The sequence below is a fragment of the Harmonia axyridis genome, chromosome 6, assembly GCF_914767665.1.
Source record: "Harmonia axyridis chromosome 6, icHarAxyr1.1, whole genome shotgun sequence".
Taxonomy (NCBI): domain Eukaryota; kingdom Metazoa; phylum Arthropoda; class Insecta; order Coleoptera; family Coccinellidae; genus Harmonia; species Harmonia axyridis.
The window spans coordinates 8189795-8211743 of record NC_059506.1 but is presented as its reverse complement, the minus strand read 5'-3'; the positions used below and the strand labels follow the sequence as shown (position 1 = coordinate 8211743).

Sequence of the window (21949 nt, the reverse complement as noted above, 5' to 3'; positions counted from 1 at the left end):
GTGCCATTGATCGAAACAGTGGGTGGGTTAAGAGTTCCCATTCCAACGTATTGCTGCCGTTTGTCTTTCAATACTTATACTCTACGCCGAGCTGGTCCCACCAAATACTGAGCATGACCATGGAACCGTGAATATTCGGTTCGGCTGTCGACGTGGAAGCATGGCCGGGATATCCCCATGATTTTTTCAATCTTTGCTTTGCAAACAAACGCCGTTCAACATCTCTCGGCTCCAACTCGTATTAGGCACCCAATTTCCTTGTTTCTGAATCATTCCCATGACTTTCAGGTATTTCAAAATGGCTAATTACGACACTTCCAATGATCCTGCCAATTCTTTTTGCGTTTTATACGAGTCTTGATCAATTAATGCCTCCAATTCTGCATCTTCGAAAACCTTCTCTCTTCCCCCGCCATGCTGCTCTTCAACGTCAAAATCACAGTTCTTGAAGCGTTGAAACCACTCTTGGCTTGTTCTTTCACTAATAGCGGTCTCACCATAGGTTTTTGAGAGTATTTGATTGCCCTCACCCGCAGATTTCTTCATAATAAAGCAGAAAATTAAAACTGACAGTGACATGTTTAATCGAAAGTAACTTCAAGATGCATACACAAATCGACTAATATTTCGATGGCGTTATGTTTACAAATACCTAAGCTTATTACACCTATGACATCAACGATCTATTTATTTTCACTACGACGAAGGTTTCTGTTGTTCCAATTCCACGGGAGGTTTTCTTTGTTCCAATCTCACGGGAGGCTTTCTTTGTCCCAATCCCACGGGAGGTGCGAGAATCCCGACACAATTCTCGCCGATAAATCAGATTCCGAGTCTCAAATTAAATTAATAATGACTGAAATCTAAATCTTAGGTACGTATTCTTGCTGAAGTCTCAATAATCATTGAAAATCTTTCAGAAGATTCTCTCCAGATCCGCGCATCTGCGTTCCGACCGATAGTACACGATATTATACGATTAATTGACAAATTACCGCGTCTTCAAAAATTCCAGTAGCGTAACATGGAATAAAGCGTGCAAAATCGTTGCAACATCTATAGCTTTTTCTACTATATTACTATTTTTCTCATTATATATTTACTTGGACATATTTTGTTTTATTTTGATTTAATTTTTCAATTTCTGAAAAAAATATGTTTCAAAGTTTATCTGAGGTGATTGAATGTTGTGTACCTGATTTATTGGTTTTGAATCGTTACTACCCCCTCCATGAAAAAGAGCTATATGTAGGCTTTCTGACAGCCCTGATACCAGATACAAGAAATGAGTTTTAACAGGGTTTCTGGAGCTAGGAGATCAATTGTCATGACAGGATTTTTTTTTTCTGTTTCATCTACATTGCTCTTCATTTTGTTCATTCCATCATTCTCATACCACTGCTGTACGTCATGCTTGGTTCGAAATTAATGTTGTCTTGTCATGCTTGTACTTCTGTTGGTGATAGTGATGCAATATTGAATGTATTTTTATATGCTAATTTTTTGAAGCATACATTGCTATCTATATTCGTTCAAAAACACGCTTTTCTCACATTTGACAGTTAAAGTTTAGAAAGAAAGCGTTTTTCAGCTTAAGCAATGATATATTGATCGTGCAAGTTTGGATTTTTTCGGGACATCTGCAGATCATATTTTATTCTTAAGTGCACTCCTCTTTAGTGGCTGCGATACAACATGTGCACTTTTTAATCAAGTAAAAATAAAATTTCAAACTTCAAAAATTTCCAGGTAAACCCCTTTTTTGGGACCAGATGACTTGACTAAATAAATATTTCTCTAATAGAAAAAAGGAGTAGGAGGGTAGGGGTATAAACCAGCAATTTCAAAAATGCATTGATTTAATTAATTTCGAAAAATGAAATCGACCGGTAGGAAGATTTGTCTCAATAATTTATTGTTCAATAATGGCCTAATGGTAATATTCCCCAATAACAAATTATCAATTTTTTCCTATGTTTCAATAAAACAAAGAAATAACCAATTTTCGTTTTGGTCAAACCTCAGAATGGGTAATCGAATGGCCTTTTATTTTATATATCACAATATACATATATACATATGAATAGTTGCGAAAAAATTTAGGGAGTGATTCCTTGTCGAAAAATATGGTGGATCTTTCATATAAACTTTTTTTTGAGACTCCCCTGCTCAGTTACTGCCACTTTAAGATGTAGTCCGAAAAGAAGTTTTTCATTTTTTCTTCAGAAAAATTCACAAAAATCAAAATGAGTTGACATTTTATGCGGGCGAAAAAGCATTCGAAAAAATTTTTAGTGGTGTTCTTCTATGATTTCAATGGGTAGAAAAAGCACACCAAACTTGTTTCGCAATAACTTTTTCATTTTCATATTTTACAAAAGGAAAATTGATTTTGGATGGATTGATTTATTCTTAACAAATAAGGTCTTGTAATTTTTAGCTAATATTCATGCCATTCACGGTTTTTGAAAAAAAAATTATCAACAGATAATTGTGAAGGCTGGCATTTTATCCAGTAGGCGGATGTCAAAACAATATTTTATTGAGAACTGGGACAAATATAAAATAAATGTAACAAAAAAAATTTATAATTTTTTCACAAACTGAAAATTAATTTTCAGGCTCCATCTTTAGGGGCTGTAACTAAGCAGGGGGATGCTCAAAAAAAAAGATTTATATTAAAGACCCACCATATTTTTTGAAAAGAAATCCTAGCCTGAAATTTTTCGCAATTATTTATATACACCTTGTATATTCTCATTCGAAAAAAATAATTGTGGGGGGCAAAATATATAAAATTAAAAAAAAAATAGCGTAACTTTGAAAATAAAAATCGATGGGTGCGAGAAGTTCCCTTGATTAGTTTTCATAGCAGAATTATTATGGGCCTTTCACGTTACTCTTTTGGCAAGCTGTTTATGTATACATATACCAACGCATGAACAGAAATGTTAATATTTCACGAACACCCCAAACACCCATCCTGAAATCGATAAAATTTTTATTTATTAAAATATCGATTTTTCTTCACTTTTTCTCGAACCTATTGGTGAAATTTGTCTGTTTTAACTTGAATCACCCGGTATTTACATGAAAGTAAAATGAAAATAAAACTTCTAATTAAGATAAAGTTTATGTTGCACTTAATACCTACAACGCATAATAAGGATACTTTCAATTCGATGTAGGTACATTTCTCGATTTGTTTACTCGTTCAATTAAATTATTCAATAATTGCATATTCATCGATATTGAGCTCTGAAAAATGAATTCTATTACGGGGGTGGTATTTTTTCACCTACATATTACAGGTAAATTAGGTAACAAGAATAGCATTGGTTATTTGCTTATTTCTACGTATTTCGATTTGAGTGTTATTTTTAGAGAACGATTATAATCAGCAAGTTTCCAAATATGGGAGCCAGACTACAAAATAGTTTTTATGGGACTTTTTTCCTTCCTCATAATTAATGATGGGATAATTTTCATAGATCACCAAATTTCCAAGGCTATTCGATTTCAATCAATATTTAGGTTCTAGAGTTTTTTTTTAGTTTTTGTTGAACCCACATAAATTTGAAATCAACAACGAAGAATAGTAGAAATAAAAGCCAACATGCATACTAAAGTCGAACCTTTATTAGTCAACTTCGATAATAATACTCTGATTTATACTTTACATAAACAAATCATGTTGGCAAATACGAAATGCACAATTCAATCTATTTTGAAAGAAGTAACATTCTTATGTTCAAGTTGTGACGTCACCTAGTTTCATCCCACATCAGTAAACTCTATCGGGACAAATGTCCTTTTAAGGGACCATCCCACTGAAATAGTTGCCAACGCCAATGTGTTATCGAAGTTTTTGTTTCGATTCATGGAGAATCAGCGGCGTAGAGAGCATGATTTGATATGAGCATAGTATAAGGAAAGGATAGTGTGCCAGTGTAGTACTTTTTTCGATTTTGTTGATGTTGAGCGCCATCTATTTGTACTCACGTTTTACTCGAATTTTATTGTCAAAAATTGGTCCGTGAAGTGGAGCCCTCTGAAAAAATCGGTGTTATTTTGAAGAACTAAAATATTTGAAATAATGTGTTCAGAAGATTTCTATATTTTGATATTTTCTCTGCTCTGAAATAAGCATTTACGCCAGTGGCGTGTATTTGTGATAACTCAATAATAACATAAAAATTGTTGGCAATGTCATGCGACCCCTTCTCAACCACGCCACTGAATTAATTATCGTATTATTTCTGCGACATCTATAGCTCATGATACAGTGCCATCTATTATCGAGCTACTTCTCTAAATCCAAATCCAACTACAGTAGCGACCCCTGGTGACTATTTCCTTGCCGTCAAACGGCGGTTGGCTTACTATCCTTTCCTTATACTATGATATGAGTACCTACAAGTAATTTTTTCCGTTTATTTCAATATGTAAAAACTTGAACACATTTTTTTTTCAATTGAAAATCCGACTAGATCTATTTTCCTCTTGTATTTCATCCTTGTTTTTCATCAAATCAATTAGTGATTCTGAAGACATTGACAGTTATTTATTTCTTATTTTTAGAACATATATCATTATATTAGGTGTGGTTCTCACGATGTTCTCTGAACATTACAGGATATCTCCATTTGTGAGAACCAGAACTTAAAAAAAAAACAACTTTGCTTCCGCCGTTTTGCTATAGATGGCTGTATTCGTAAACATTACTCCATCGAAATATTAGTCGAATTGTGTCTGCATCATAGAGTTATTCTCGATTAAACATGTCAGCTTACGAACCAAACTCTCGCCCTTTGCTGGAGGTTTTAATCTACGTCTGAGGCTCATCGAAAGCTCTTAAATACCTATAATGACGTCACTATTAGTGAAAGAACGTGCCGAGAAAGATTTCACGCCGATTTTGATTTTGACGCCGAAGACCAGCATGATGGTGCAAGTGAGAAGATGCAGAATTGGAAGCATTACTTGATCAAGATTCGTGTCAAACGCAACAAGAAGTGACAGGATCATTCGAAGTGACGCAACAAGCCATTTCAAAACAACTCAAAGTCATAGGAATTATTCAGAAACAAGGAAAATGGGTGCCGTATGAGTTGAAGCCGAGAGATGTTGAACGGCAGTTGTTTGCTTGTGAACAGCTACTTTCAAGGTAAAGACGGAAGGGATTTCTGCATTGCATTGTGACTGGAGATGAAAAATGGGTTCATTTCGATAATCCCAAGCGCAGAAAATCATGGGGATATCCCGGCAATGCTTTCATGTCGACGGCCAAAACAAAGATTCACGGTTCCAAGGTCATGCTCAGTATTTGGTGGGAACAACTCGGCATAGTGTATGAGTATTGAAAGAAAAATGACCGCAATACAACGGCAGACATGATAAAGTGATTTTACAGCATGCCAATGCTCCACCCCATGTTGCAAAAGTGGTCAGGAGATACTTGGAAATATTGAAATGGGAAGTCCTACTCCACCCGCCGTATTCTCCAGACGTTATTCCCTCGGACTCTCACTTGTTTCGATTAATGGCACACGGTCTGGCTAACCGTCACTTCCGGTATTATGAAGAAGTAAAAATTGGATCGATTCGTGGATCGCTTCAAAGCCAGTATTTTCAACTCGGGATTCGTACGCTGCCCGAAGCATGTGAGAAAGTAGTGGCCAATGATGGACATAACTTTGAATCATGAATATATGACCAGTCTTTCACAATAAAGCCCCGAATTTCTGAAAAAAAAACGGTGGAAGCAAAGTTGTACGCCTATGTTTATATTTTTTTGTTTTCTTCAAGTTGAACAATAGAAAAATTAAGAAATTATGATATGAACCCGATAGAGTCACAGTGCGAAGAAAAAATTGTGGAAAGTAATTTAAAATTTCAAAATAAATTTCGAAAAAGGAAACCAATTATTATTCAAGTTCATATTTTCATTGCGAACCTATTACATCTTTGTTAGACCTGTCAGAAACCAGAAATCCAAGCTTGTGTGAATTTTGATAATAATTATGATAATGAAAACCAACTGAATCGAAAATAAAATACATATTTCAATTTATAATTTGAAATTATAAAAATATCAAAATCAAAGATCCAATTCCTGAGACGCCACTGATTTCATTCAAATTTTTATGCTACGATTTTATTGTTGCCTTCATTGAACAGAGTGGTTGAAATAAATACGGATAATAATTGTTGGTTTCAAGCTCGTAGAATTTATAATAGGCTGTGAATTGATATCTGCCACTCAAATTTTTGTGCGAAGGTGTTAGAAATTTCTATGGTTCACCGATTATCCTAGAACGAAATACTTCCTAGGGGTACGTTCCAATTTCATCGACTTCCCTTTTCATTTGAATGAACTGTGTTATTTTCAACAACCTCCATTATTTATTGAAAACATATACACCTATGGGATTATGATCAATGAATTTTGAACTGTTGTATAATAAAAAATCAGTTTGAATAATTCGTTGAGAACTTTTTAACATAATATCAGGGGGTTTTGGAGTCTATGGCTTGTATCTACATGAATGTCTTCAATACCTACATAAAAACAAAAGCGATTTCCTGAATAAGAATAATAATAATTTAACATAAAATATAACAACAGCAAATGATACTTACCCACACCACATGTTATCTCTTACAGAAAATATCCATCATATAGTTGTATCATAATATTCAATAAATTTACCTACAATCTGCAAATAGGGCTAGCAGATTCCTTGGATTTTTGAGATATCGTAATCGTTTGTGTAGATGTTCTAGTGAAGAGGTCCTAGAACTGAACCTTGGAGCAGTCCTGCTTCCACTAGTCAAGTGGGTGGTACTGCTAAATCTATGTTGTCATTAAAACTCCTGTCTCTCAGGCAGATTATTATTTCGTTGCTGGTTTTGACAATGTACCTTTCTACTTCATTTTACAGGTTGGTCCTTCGTGCCAAACTCGATTAAATGCTCTATTTATATCTAAAAGCACTAGATTTGTGGCTTGCTTGCGTTGAATTTCTTCGGTAGCATATTATAAAGCCTCAGTTGTTGAAGTTCTGTGGAATGTTATCTTCTGAATCCGAATTTCTCGGTTGTCATCAGATTCAGTAATATTGTTTCATCTCTTAGTCTTCCTGCAATGATTCTCCCTCATATTCCAAAGTGCTGATAGAAAACTTACTGGCCTGTAGTTTTGTGAGGATTTTCATCTTTCTTTGGCTCATTGAAGACAATAACTTGTGTTTTCCATCTCTTCATATCTCATTGGCGTAATTGTTCAGCGCTTCTGTTTCTTTTCTGGGCATCTTCTGTAAATTAAAATTTATTATTCTGTCGTTATCTGGAGCTCTCCCGGTTCTCAATTCCTTGATGACTTCTTTGATCTTTGTTGGTGTTATTGGATTTAGAATAGTTTCACAATCTGTTGCTTCCGCCAACAATTCATCATTTACTTCTACTTTTTCTGAGGCTTCATAATCATCGTCTTCCCTTTAATCACAGTTGATTTTTTTTGAGAAGAACATGCAAACATTATCACTGCAAGATGTTCAGTGTAAGTGAAAACTACAGAGTTTTGAATTTCATTTGTTCTGAAAAGAACATCCTGAAATTTTGTCGTTCGCCTCTCATTCTGTGATCAGGGTTCTGCTTTATACTACATCTCGCACTGGAGTGTAATTTCGTTTGACATGATGATAAATCACATCTGATTTATACCTATATATTTAAAATTCTTCGATTGAATGATAAGCGCATAAAGGCTCCTGAGTAGTTCTTTATTATTATTTTAAGTGGAGAGTGCCGTGTTTACGGAATTGCATATGGTTTGCAAATAGAGTTATTGATATGTTTCAGAACTCGAGCCTGCTGTCCAAAAGATTTCAGGGGTTATTGCGTGTTCGCTTAGTTTAATTTAAGTTTTTATTCTATTGTTTATGAATAGACAATTTTTATGTTTCACTTTCATTCATGGCTATTCTCCATTTCTTCTACAACACCTGGATTTTCTGTACCATATTTATTCAAAAGCGAGTTCGATGATTTTGTGCAGTGCAAATTACTATGTCTTTCGCACAAAATCCAATTTTGGTTTTAGGGTATAGTGCACTGACTCATGAATGACGAATGCTCAAAAGCTTGTGCTTTCCCCATTATTTCGCTTAAATTTACCGAATTTTAAAATTACCGTTATAATAAAAGCTATTTATGCAGTTTTCAAGCCGAAAAAGTTGTTTTCAAAAACAGTTCACCTAAGCCATGAAATTTTTTTTATTTCACGACGGAGATTCTTCAAAACAGTGAACTAGTTGCGGGACACTAGGTCACTACGTCACTTCTTGAGCGGTCATTCCCAAAACTGATGGTTCATCATTTCATACCGATTTCTGAAATTTCAGAATTTTAAACCGAACATAGTCACACTCATGAAAAATCCGTCGTTGAATTAAATTTGTCCTCTTAGTCAGCCGTAAACATGACAACTCTCAAAAAGGACGACCTAGGAATGTTCAGGATAGGTTCCGATAATAATGGACAAAATCCGACTAAGGGAGAGTATTATAAAGATATTTTTTGTTTCGGTTGTACAACAATCGGTTACGACCGAATTTATTTCGGTTGGCTACACTGCGCGTTCAATTATCACAGTTTTTTCTTAGATTTCCTAGTTCGAACACAGGAAGAAGAAGAAAAAAGCCGATAATTCTATATACCTCAATGTCTTAAACCTTATTTTCATTCGTTTATATTAGGTTGAACTCAACCGACGGTCAACCATCAACGGCCCTAAGCGTTCCCTAAATATTGCCATTCAGAAAATTGTTTTCAAATCTATCTATTCGGTCTAAATGAAATGTTGATTTCAATTGTGATATAAGGCATTTAAGAAGGATATAGAAATTCAATGAAAAAATAACCTCAAATGTTGACGACAAATTTTAAAAGGACCATATTTGTTACAAAAGGAGGAATCCTCATGGACAAACTATCAACTGTTTGGAATTTTTAAATGGCGGAAATTGGGATTGCCTGTTACCTTTCGAAAGCTTTTCAAGAAGATACTTCGGCTGAACGAGCCTTTTGAGGCGAGATTGAGTAGTACAGGGTGGGCAAATTTCGATGTTTTAGCACTACAACTTTTGAACCAGAGGAGATAGACAAAATCTGATACCCACTTCTCGATCTCTTTTTCTGAGAAACTAACAAGGGTAGTATTCATTTTTGGCCACCTTCTTTTGTTTTCGAGTTAAAAGCGAAAATTGGAAAAATGGCGATATCGAAAAACATTTATATCTCCGCTAATACTGATGATAGAGCTCTGAAATTAAAACATTATACAGGCACTTTTTTACGTAGAATCCAGTGGAGTGCTTGTATTTTCAAAAGGGTTTTTAATTACGAAGCTATGACCCAAAGTTATGTTTTTTTAAATGGGAACACTAGATTTTTGTGCCATTTTCTGAAAGCTTAATTTTTCCTGATTTCAAAAATATATAACATCGTATGATTCGTATCAAAATGAATAACAGAAAATGGTCAAAAACCTTTTTTTCCTTAAGAGTCTCAATATTTCTATGGTTTCAACTGTTGATGAGCCTTCCTATAACAAGAGCAGTGTCCTTCCGTCAATCTGATTATTTCTATGCTTTTCACTTATTTCTACAAAATTCGAATCTATATTCATTTTATACAAATAGTTTCGAAAAGATAAACGAACTTGGAAAAAGGTTCCTAGGTAGCTTGAACACAGTTTCAAATATTCATCTATTGAAATGTCTAGAAGAGGTGTCGACTGTGCATTGTGCAATTGTTGTCATTATTAGGTAAAATATTATTTCTTGTTTGTCCCTTCGTAATTAAAATGTTGAGTTCAATCAGATATGCATTGTTTCATATGCTGTTTAAAATGGATTGGTACTTGTGCGTATTGATTCTGGAGACCTATGTAAATAATCTCCTGATACATGCATCTCATTACAACTCTGTCGATTGAAAAATTCGATCTTGTGGTTTCTCCGTTATTTCCAAATCAATTTTTAGATAAAAAATTTATAAAACATATCTAGATTCGAATTTTGTAGAAATAAGTGAAAAGCATAGAAATAATCAGATTGACGGAAGGATACTGCTCTTGTTATAGAAAGCTCAAGTTTTCTGTGTTCATCAACAGTTGAAACCATAGAAATATTGAGACTCTTAGGTGAAAAGAGGTTTTTGGCCATTTTCTATTATTTATATTGATCCGAATCATACGATGTTATATATTTTTGAAATCAGGAAAAATTAAGCTTTCAGAAAATGGCACAAAAATCTAGTGTTCCCATTTAAAAAAACATAACTTTGGGTCATAGCTTCGTAATTAAAAACCCTTTTGAAAATACAAGCACGCCACTGGATTCTACGTAAAAAAGTGCCTGTATAATGTTTTAATTTCAGAGCTCTATCATGAGTATTAGCGGAGATATAACTGTTTTTCGATTTCGCCATTTTTCCAATTTTCGCTTATAACTCGAAAACAAAAGAAGGTGGCCAAAAACGAAAACTACCCTTTTTAGTTTCTCAGAAAAAGAGATCGAGAAGTGGGTATCAGATTTTGTCTATCTCCTCTGGTTCAAAAGTTGTAGTGCTAAAACATCGAAATTTGCCCACCCTGTACAGTGAATTCGCTGATGTTCTGAGATTCGATTTAGAGTACAAGTTTAGAACGGTTGTATCTGAATGTACTGAACGATTAGGGTATTTTTTCCGTTTTCCCAAGAGTTTTGAGAGCAATTTTATTGAAAAATCTCTTCAACGGTGGTAGATTCGCCTCACTTTGGAGTTGGGTATTATCATAGTATAAGGAATTCTTCATATTATGGAATTACGGACAAATCAGGGCGCGTTGAAGGCGATCGTTAGGAATTTGTATCTTGTGGAGCTTCTTTGGGAAAGGCGCGAAAGTTACAGATTGTGTTGTACGGACAAAGGACATGTTGCTGCGACGACAGAGCAGCACAATTTACCCTTTAGTCCAGGTGCTGGTTGAATGTGAGTTTCTTATCCAAGATGACTCCGAAGTGAGGTTTTCCAATATATTTCGTCTCATTATGAAGAGGAAGGTAATGAAGGTATGGCATTAATCATGGAAAACGATTTCAACCAAATGACCAAACCGGCTGAGGTTGCAACACCATATCCGTTTCATGAAATTTTCCATGACCAATTCATACATTAGAGGCTCTATGTGCACGATAACTTCACGAATTCCCTCTTTAAAGTCTTGAATTGATTGCGGAGCATTGGCATAACCTATATTTTCCAAGTGACCCAAAAAAAATGTAAAGATGTTAAATCACCAGATCTCGGTTGCCAATTGTAATCAACTCCAAAAAATAACACGACCAGGAAACCTTTTTTGCAAAATGGCGATTGTTTTATTTATTCTGTGGCACGCAGCACCGTCTTGTTGAAAGTTTTCATTGTTCACGTCAATATCTTTCCCTTTCGACCATAAAAATCATTAATCATAGCTTATTCGCCGACGAATCGACAAAACTGGGTTTTCCTCAACACCACGGGCTACAGCAGCCATATCCTCAGTTGATTTTCCATTGCAATAACTAATTCTAACAGCTCAAATTTTTCCACAAGTTTCACTATCGCCGACCGAAAAGGTGCTTCACGACGACCGAAAAGGTGCTTCACGACGACCCAAAAGTGCTTTAGTTTCGTGAACTGTGACAAAATGTTCAACATTTTTAAATATGTAGTTTGTATCATCCCATTTAGTAATGACGTATTTTTTACTTGTCAAATGTCAACAGATGACAACTTCGAAAGTGACAGCTGGCTAGATATTAGGCTATTCAAAATGAATCCTCTTATTGGAAAACCCTTCAGAATCTTTTTCAAAATTCTGTTCAAAAATAGTATATCGCAACACTTGAAAGTGTATGATTGAAAAAAGATTTTCTTGAATGATTTCGAAAGTTAACTATTGGAAATAATTTAGAAAAATATCACCAGTTTCCCAGAATTTCTCAGAAATAAAAAAATATTGAATCGCTGGTAGGTATCATTATACCTTCAAGATCAGCATTTGGTCAATAGTTTTTCGAATTGAAAACCCCATATGAATTATGAAAATAAATATCAAAAAAACGTCAAATTGGGTACAATTGTAGCTTCGATCTCCCAAAACCGATTTGGCCAGATTAACCGAAACCAACTGAGCTTTTTTCGGCATACCTACAACAATTGCAGAATTGCAAGTGTAGACTAATAAAATTGATGACACCAACTCATCGTGAGCGGGGGGGCCAGGAGGGTGGCTGGGGGGCTCCTTCGCGAGTCTGCAGCCCAACTCATGGCCGCCCAGGATCCAACATCTAGTCGACCACTAGCGTTCGCGATCGCAGCAGCATTTTTCGACAATCGAAAACGCGCAGAACCTCACGTTCAACAGAACTCAATCTCCTTGTTTTTCAAAGAGATTCCAGTGAATTTATGAATGATTATTGCTTTGAGTAGTTCGAATAAAAGTGCTTCAATTAACAGCTTTGGATCAAGTGGACATTAACGCTAGGTAACGTGAGTATTTTTTATGTAATTGATACGATAAACGACGAAGAATTTGCTGTGTAGTGGAACTTCAGGATTTCTGGAAATATTGAGGAAGGAAGAGTGCGCTTTATCAATCTTGGAGAATTTCAAGTGTCTTCAATATTATTTGGGAATCTTCATACAAAGGGTCAGTGTTTTATCTCTTTAAAAAAATATATTGCAAAAACCACTGAATGGAAAAAGTATATAATACATTTCAATTCGCAAAATCTCGGAAACTACAATGAAAAATATGATTGTAGAAATTTAAAGAAAGCTTGAATGTAGTCGAATTTTCACCAAATTAATTTTCAGCCTTTGAAACTTACTTATCATTTTTGCGAGCTTGAGCGTGGCAAATGTTATTTATGCATACAGCTCTCATTTATTTCAGTATTTATGAATTTGTTTCAATCTTATTTTTGTTATGATAGCAGAAAAGTGAACAAAGATGATTTCAGGAGAGTTTATTTTTTTCTCTCTTGAATGATACCAGAGTTTCACTAATGAAAATAATAATTATAGGACAGTTGACTCATTTTGATGATCCGAGCATCAATGAAAAAATAAATTTGGATTATGGTAACGAACACATCACAGATATTCTACGAAAATATTAAATCACGTTAAATCAGTTTTTCAAATACAAAATTACGGAGATCTCTACCTTCATATGAATAAATGCAAAAAAATTAAGGTGATGATTCCTTGTCAAAAAATAGGGTGGATCTTTCATATAAACTTTTTTTTAGGCCCTCACCCCCTGCTTATTTTGAACCCTTTAAAGATGACGCCCCAAAGTAGTTTTTAATTGTTCTCAAAAACCAAGGAATTCACACAAAAAATTAAGCTGACACTTAGGCATTCAAAAAAATTGTTGGTGGTGTCTATTATTCCAAGGGGTAGAAAAAGCCTCCCCTCAATCTTGTTTCGCAATAACATTTTCTTCATTCATATTTTACAATAAAAAATATTTTTTTGGATAGACTGATCGATTCTTCACAAATTAATTTTTTGCTAAAATTTACGGTTTTTGAGAAAAAAAATTATAAACAGATAATACACCTTTTCACATATAAAACTACTTTTCAGGCGCCATCTTTAGGGGGCTGTAACTGAGCAGGGATCTCAGAAAAAATGTTTTCATGAAATACCCACCCTATTTTCTGACAAGGAATCACCCTTCTAATCTAGCTTTCAATTTTTTCGCAACTATTTATATACACCCGGTATGAATTGGCATTGAGGGAGTACACTATTCTTTTCTTCTGTGCAGATTAATTTTAATTTTGTGTGGAAATCGCTTAATCGATTATTTAAATTTTTGGAAGAACCTTCGTATGGCATGACATGACATTTTCATGTCAATGATATATTTCAGAAGAAAAATTTGAAGTATTTGTTTTATATCACTTTTAAAATTGAAAGGTTCTGTAACCGTATTTCAATTACTTCAATGATGAATTTCAAAAGTTTTTTATTATCATGTACATAATTGCAAATGTTTTTGAAACACTACTTGAAGCCAATTTTCATTTATCGCTCTCTTATTAGGTACTATTTCCATTTGTTGATTCATATTTGAATTTTCAAATTGAAAAACACGAGAATATATTTTTTTTGAAAAACCCTAAATATATAGATCATGAATCTTCTATGAAAAACCCTGTGGGAAAGGTAGTGTACACCCATAACAAATATACAGGGTGTTCTGATTTGTTTCCGACAAACTGAAACGGGTGATAGATCACATCATTTTAAGCAAAAAAGTTCCTATGAACATGGGTCCGGAAATGCTTCGTTTCCGAGATACAGGGTGTTGAAGTTGAAAAAATAATTCGCGTTTTCTCAAATATCTTTCGACTGATTCCAAATAATTGCATGAAAAATGGTACATAGGGTTTTTTGAGGTGAGAAATTCAAATTTGTGGTCGATTTGGTTGTATTTTCTAGAGGGCGCCACTGGCAATCATTTCGTCCCCTTTAAACCGTTGCAACTTTTCTGTGCTACCCTGTACGTCATTCTGGACTAAAAAAAACGATTTCCCTGACTTTTCTAGTTAAAAAAGGTATACCTCATTCAAGTTGCTAGGGGCAACCGTTTCAGAGAAAAACGCATTTAAAGCCAAATCCATATTTTTGTAATCTCTAAAACATGTAGAAACAAATTTGTAATAATTTTAAATTAAATATTTTTCAGAAGTAACAATTTAGAACAAAACAAAATAACATAATAATTTTTAAAGAAGGTGTTCGAAATGTCCACTGTTCTCTTGATTGCACAAATGACATCTTCGAATGATTGATTGTTTTACATTCAACAATTGTTTTACATTCAACAATTGTTGCGGCAATAGATTTAAAATGGCTATACACAATTACATATTTAAAGTGTGTTAGGTTCAGATGTCATTAATTATAATTATAGTTAACTAAGTTAATAGCTTATCAACAAATACAGGAAAATGGTATTGGTTACCAAAGGCCCGAACGAAGCATACAAAGAAGAAATCATCTACAGAGAAATAGGATTTTACAGACCTTCGAAGAAAATAACACTCAGTATTCGTAAAGCATCCCAACAACGCAATATTGCAGGAAACAGAATATTCAGAACACTTAAAAACAACAATTACATAGCATACCACTTCTACTTATTAGTGGGCAATAGAAAATCCGCATGCATTTCGCCTTAGAAATTTTCAAAATGAATTTAAATTTAATATTTGAATAGGAATAATTTCATGAAAGGATTTCGAAGCAGTCAAAACATATTAAAGAAAACGCGAATTATTTTTTCAACTTTAACACCCTGTATCTCGGAAACGAAGCATTTCCGGACCCATGTTCATAGGAACTTTTTTGCTTAAAATGATGTGATTTCAGTTTGTCGGAAACAAATCAGAACACCCTGTCTATTCAAATTGTGTGGTTTAGACGAAAAATTTGAGCTACTTCTTGATTCTTTCAAAGTGCAAACTACGAAAGTTTGAAAGGAATCGAATTTTCAATCCATAACAATTTCAAAGGTTTTTTATTGGAAATTTTTATTTTGATTAGATCATCAACAAAAATTTATTATTCATAAACTCCACAATGTGAAATTATGAAATTTGAGACGCGTGATTGTATGAGGATACTGAATTAAATATCCTTCACTGTGAAGTATTCTTCTCTATGATTATGGAGTCATAAATTCTAAATATTATTTCATCTTAATGGTGAACATTAGGTTAATATGGGTTTGGCTATTGTTGAGTATTTCGTAAGAAAATCTTGTGGTGAATACTATTCAACTGTACAAAACTTCCAAAAGTAAATAATTTCGTAAGAGGAGCTTCTTGTTAATCGTATTCAAATATACAAACTCAGTCCTTCCTGAGTTGAAATTGGAAAAAATTGCATCAATAGATTATGCGCGAAAACTTTTTTGTCGTTCATGATATGACTCTTTTCAATATCGCTATTGATTTATTGAAGACTGAAGGTTGACGGTATTTACAATTTGTAAATATTGATGATTGTACCTCACCCGAAATATATCGAAAAACTATCGAGAAATAATCAATGAAACATAAAATCTGCATTTTTGCACGATTCAGCTTTATGGATAGTATACTGTATCTGTTGCCAAGAGAAGGTCTTATTGTTGCTAGACTGAAGGCGTCGGTAAAGTATTTTGCTGACGTCAAAATTATTTTCTTCAATAATATGTACATTCAATTTCACTAAAGTTAGGACTCGAAAATGGAAAAATTTTGATATACTCATCAACAAAATCTTTTGAAGTCATCGAGTAAAAACGTACAGTTAGTACAATTGTTTGTGACAATGCCTCGTACATTATTCGAATCGGTATTCAATGAACATGATGTAGTAAAAATCCAATCTTATATAAAAGTCACTTTTGATTTGTAGCAATTAGGTGGTAATTGATTTATTCAAATCAAGGAAAATATAATGGGATCGTCAAACAGAAATATGAGCATAACGAGCGTTAAGACGTACCGATTAACATGTTTACCATTCTTGATACTAATAAAGGGTGTTTTTTTAGAGCTATAGAACTTTAAATTGCAATAAAACAACGATGTATTATTCGATTGACATGAATTTCATTTATCCGCAAGATAATCTTGTGGCATTATATTTTAAATATGATTTCTGGCATATGACCGACACGGCTGGCTCGGATGTGGTCCAATCTGGACGTCCAATTTTCGATGACTTTTTCCAACATTTATGGCCGTATATCGGCAATAACACGGCGAATGTTGTCTTCCAAATGGTCAAGGGTTTGTGGCTTATCCGCATAGACTAATGACTTTACATAGCCCCTCAGAAAGTAGTCTAGCGGTGTTATATCACAAGATCTTAGAGGCCAATTCACAGGTCCAAAACGTGAAATTAGGCGGTCACCAAACGTGTCTTTCAATAAATCGATTGTGGCACGAGCTGTGTGACATGTTGCGCCGTCTTGTTGGAACCACAGCTCCTGGACATCATGGTTGTTCTATTCAGGAATGAAAAAGTTAGTAATCATGGCTTTATACCGATCACCTTTGACTGTAACGTTCTGGCCATCATCGTTTTTAAAGAAGTACAGACCAATGCACCAGCCCATAAAGCGCACCAAACGGTCAGTTTTTCTGGATGTAACGGTGTTTCGACATACACTTGAGGATTAGCTTCACTCCACATGCGGCAGTTTTGTTTTCTGACGTAGCCATTCATCCAGAAGTGCGCTTCATCGCTAAACAAAATAAAATGGACGTAGTGCGCGATACGTATTCCGCACAGAACCATTATTTTCGAAATAAAATTGCACTATTTGCAAGCGTTGTTCAGTCGTGAGTCTATTCATGATGAATTTCCAAACCAAACTGAGAATAAATCACTTGACAGCTGTTAGATCGGTCGCCTTCTTGAACAGTAATGCCAACTTAAAGTTATTTACTTCGAAAAAAAACACCCTTTATCTCAATTCATTCCCTTCGAAATAATGATGATTTTAAATTTTTCGAGTATTCGAATTGTCTTTTGCGACTTTGGCTGCTCGTTATCGAACAAAATTTTATGATTTGTTGTGTTTTTGGCCAAAAAATATTAGGCAAAAGTCTTGTCATAGCGAAAAAACCATGAGCTTTCATACTCTCAATCTAGCCTTGTTCGATAAATTTACTTTGTCAAATAGCGCATAATGTTCATACACAACAATGCATCACTCATACGTATTTTTCATTCAATCATGAACCCTATGTAACAGGGTTCCAATGCAAAATTCAGGATATATTGCTTTTTCGATGTTTCTAAACATATTGTGACAATAAAAAAATAATTGGAATGGAGCTCTGTGAACAAACTACATGACAATGATAGGATATTTATTTTATAAGCAGCTCGAACTCCGTCTAAGTGCGGAGGACAGTTGTGGTAGTTGGTGACAACAAATCCGACAGTCCCTTCATAAATTATCTATTTCCGATGATTTTCTGACTGTATTTACCTATATAAAAAATTTAATTTTCAAATCAGTTCATTTTCTGAATTTTTGTCTCTTACTATCTGCTCTTTATAATAGAATCTATTTTTCAATTCCATTTCTCTACCAATCCTATTATGAAATAAGTCTTTTGAACGAAACATACCTATATTTGTATTTCATAACACGTGAAATTGAATACCGAAGAAAACCAAATCTGGCATAATATTGAATCATTCCACAAATAAAAATTGTTAATTTCTTTCACTCTAATTATATTTCATGCTAAATATCTTTTTCAATCGTTAACATTTGACGCGCAATATCACCTCCAAAATAACTCAATAAATCACCCTGTATATCTACTCCATTTTTTCAATATTCATTACTTACTTGAATACGAAGGACGATAAGAGATATTCAATGAGTTCTTGTATATAAGCAAACAATATACACTAAAAGATTTATTATAGAATTTATAGAAATTGTAATATCTCAAATGGTAGGCATCACAATATTGTTCAATAAAGGTTGAAAAGAAGTAAGTATGAATTCATGTATTCTCTCAAAATCGAATTCAGTAAATGCAGATTAAAAAAAATCATGTCGCATATTTCCTCTTGCCTTCGCAAACAATTTAATTATTTCAGCTTATTCAACCGACTTTGTTAAATTAACAATGCAATCATTTCTATTTTCGAGCAGAAATCACAACTAATTTGAAGTCATTTTGTCGGTAAATAAATCATAAATCAGAATGTATCGTTATTATGATTTCGCAGGAAGAGCTCGTAAATTTCTTCATCCGATTGAATAAATGCGTCTTATTTTGCAGCAAATTTAATTACACGAATAATGTATGTATTTGTTTAAGCTCAGCTGTAGGTAAATCATGTAGAGTGTAACCACCTGATCGGTAGATCTCTGGTCAGATTTGATGAAGTATTAAAAATATTTGCGAACCCACTGACCGACAGACAGATACGAATTCTTAATAATTTAGAATGGTCATTTTTTCCAACCAGAACCTTTTCTAAAGAATATGTCATGTGGGGAGGTAGGAATTATAATTTTTTAATCTCAATGCAATACGCCATATATTATTCAGTTTTTAGATCCTTTAGATTCGGGAATATTCACATTAATAATGGTACCACGGACTACATATTTAGGCAGATTTAATTGATTGTCACCATGTATATTTTATATCCAAGAACAAATGTCGCAGATAGGATAATAATTCATTATTATGACTGATCAACTGAAAATAAGTATCTGTCACTATAAATTACAGTGGAATAATTCTTATGGAAGAACCACTTAAAAATAACAAGAAATTTCATTTTCAATTTCAAATACATCATTTACATTTATTATAGTTGTCCCATTCGATAGAATTGAATTCTGAAAAAAATTACACTTTTAAAAATTTTACACTTTTTATGTGATTAATAAATATCACTAGGTAAGTAAAAATAATTTGAAAAGTGAAGTAGATCTTTAGGAAGTGCAGCCATTCCAAAGTGGTCCTCAATGATCCATATTTTAACATGTGCTCCTTGATTGAATCGTATTACGTTTATCAGATAAAATAATCAAACATATGTTTTAGTAAAATTATTGAATATATTAGAAATATTTAACCTTGAATTTCCAAATGTCAAATGTTAAATATCATCAGTCAGGAATAATATAAAAAGACTTGATCACTATTATCGTTGTCATTCAAGAGATTGAAAAATAATTTCCGAAGAAATGTAATTGTTACTGTCGTTCTCGAGAGATGCATTTTGAAATTAAAAAACACTCGGAAAATTTATCAGTTCCTGCGTAAACCAGTATGCAAATATCTTCAACTCCAGGCTAGTTTCTGCTATCCATCAAACTAATTTGTTTATTTACAAATATTTATGGGATGACCTCATTTTTTATTTATATGTGTTTGGATTTGATATATTTTATTGCCTTAATCAGTAATTATATTATATTATCATTTTCGAAAGTTAGGTATCAGGTTGAAGAAGTCATTGTTATCACCTAAAATAACAGTGATCACATAGGATCTAAAGCTTGTTTTCTTACAGTAGGTAAACGATCGTGCAGTCAAACTATTGAAGGCTAAATAGGTGTGTTCTCGTAAGATGGAACACGTGAATCTTCAGGTAGAAAGAATTCATTTGTAGATAATCAAGCAGATCAATTTCGTTTTCGAACATGTACTAGATATTCGATTAATTGATATGTACTAGAGAAGTACGCTAAATCGTAATACTCGTAATTTGGTTGATTTGGTTTTACTTGATGAAAATTCATTTTATACCTATTAATATAAATTATTATTATGAATTTCCCACAACGGTTTCATATGAAATAACATTTTTTTTCGTCCGATTGTATATTCTGACTATAGCCTACTGCTCGTTTTCCTTATGGAAATGTAGGTTGCTTTTGGATACACAATTGATTTCGAATAGGTATACCTACGAATTTGTAATCGTCAAAAATTTCATGTCAATGAGCTCCTGTAATGACGTTATTCATTTTCAGTAAAATTTTAAACTCATATCCATGGGCGCCCGTAGGGGGGGGCAGGGGGGGCCATGGCCTCCCCTGAGATTTTGATTGCCTCATTTTTCAGCTCAACACCCTCACTATAACCTTCTCAATCCAAAGGGAAAGGAAAAACGGAAAGTAATGGATTCACAACAATTTTTCGGTTTTCAATGACAATCTTGGACGCCTTATCGTTTTTCAATAATTTTCATTTTGCCCCCCCTGAAAAATTTCTGCGGGCGCCCATGCTCATATCATATATTTCTCACCGAATGCATAACATCCTTTCTAAAGGATTTTCCAATATAAAGTTTCATTTTGGATAGCCCGCTATCTGGGCAGTAGTCACTTTAGAAGCTATTATCTTTCGAAATTTGACAAGTAAAAACTACGCCAATACTAACAATAGAACGATACAATATTCAACGATTGAAATACAAAAATGGTGGAAATTTTGCAGTCCAGTTCGCAAAACTAAAGCACTTTTGGGTTGTCGTGAAGCACCTTCTCGGCCGGAAATAGTTAAACTGGTGGAAAAATTTGAGCTGTTGGGACAAGTGAAGTGAAGAATTGAAACCGTGTGCGTCGCTCAAGAAAAACCGAAAATATAGCTGATGAAACTCATAGTATTGACGAAAATCAAGAGTTTTCGATTCTTCGTTGATCTTGGGAATTAGGCATTTTACAATAGTATATTATTCAACGAGCGATAATGTAGGTCATAACTCACGCAGATGATGTTTGCAGCACGAGCCGCAGGCGAGTGCTGTAATTCATCACGTGAGTTATGACCATTACCGCAAGTTGAATACTATACTTTATCTACGACTATATCAATAAATACTAAGAAAAAAATACAGACTTAGAATAAAGACAGAAGGAACGGGAAATAAACATAATGTGCTCGATCCCGTACAAGAGAGATGGAAACTTAGTGCCACCAATCACAATCGAACTAGCTTCGGCTAGCTCGAAGCCAGTACAGAGTACAGACATAGAAATTCATTGAAAAACCTTAATAATTGCCTATAAAAATGCATTAAAATATACCAAAAAATATTCTCTGTAAACGATGACTTAATGATCTTACTGCTACACCAATCTTGAAAATTTTTTCAAACTCCTTTATATTTTTTCGGGCAATTAATTGTGTATGGTAACATTACCTAGCTGTTTGTCTTTTGGAAATGTATACCTTTATAATATTTCATCTTCACTATCTGATAATCGTTTTCAGAAAAACATTCACAATAATTAGATATCAACTTAATTTGAAAACGTCAAAAGTGACATTCCCTCGGACATTCTTCCCCTCAATAACAA

The 21949-nt window shown here is 33.9% G+C and overlaps 1 protein-coding gene across 5 annotated transcripts in view; it reads left to right on the top strand.

Annotated features, from left to right (window-relative positions):
• Positions 1-12371: 12371 nt before the first annotated feature.
• The window catches only part of LOC123682495 (microtubule-associated protein futsch-like), an 87974-nt gene continuing 78396 nt past the window's right edge, over positions 12372-21949 (top strand). For 3 of the 5 annotated variants that reach the window (XM_045621134.1, XM_045621135.1, XM_045621132.1), the window contains exon 1: positions 12373-12579. The gene's annotated coding sequence lies outside the window, so the exon portion shown is untranslated. Of the gene's footprint in view, positions 12580-21949 lie in introns of all 5 variants that reach the window. The other 2 variants (XM_045621136.1, XM_045621133.1) reach the window with 2 other exon arrangements.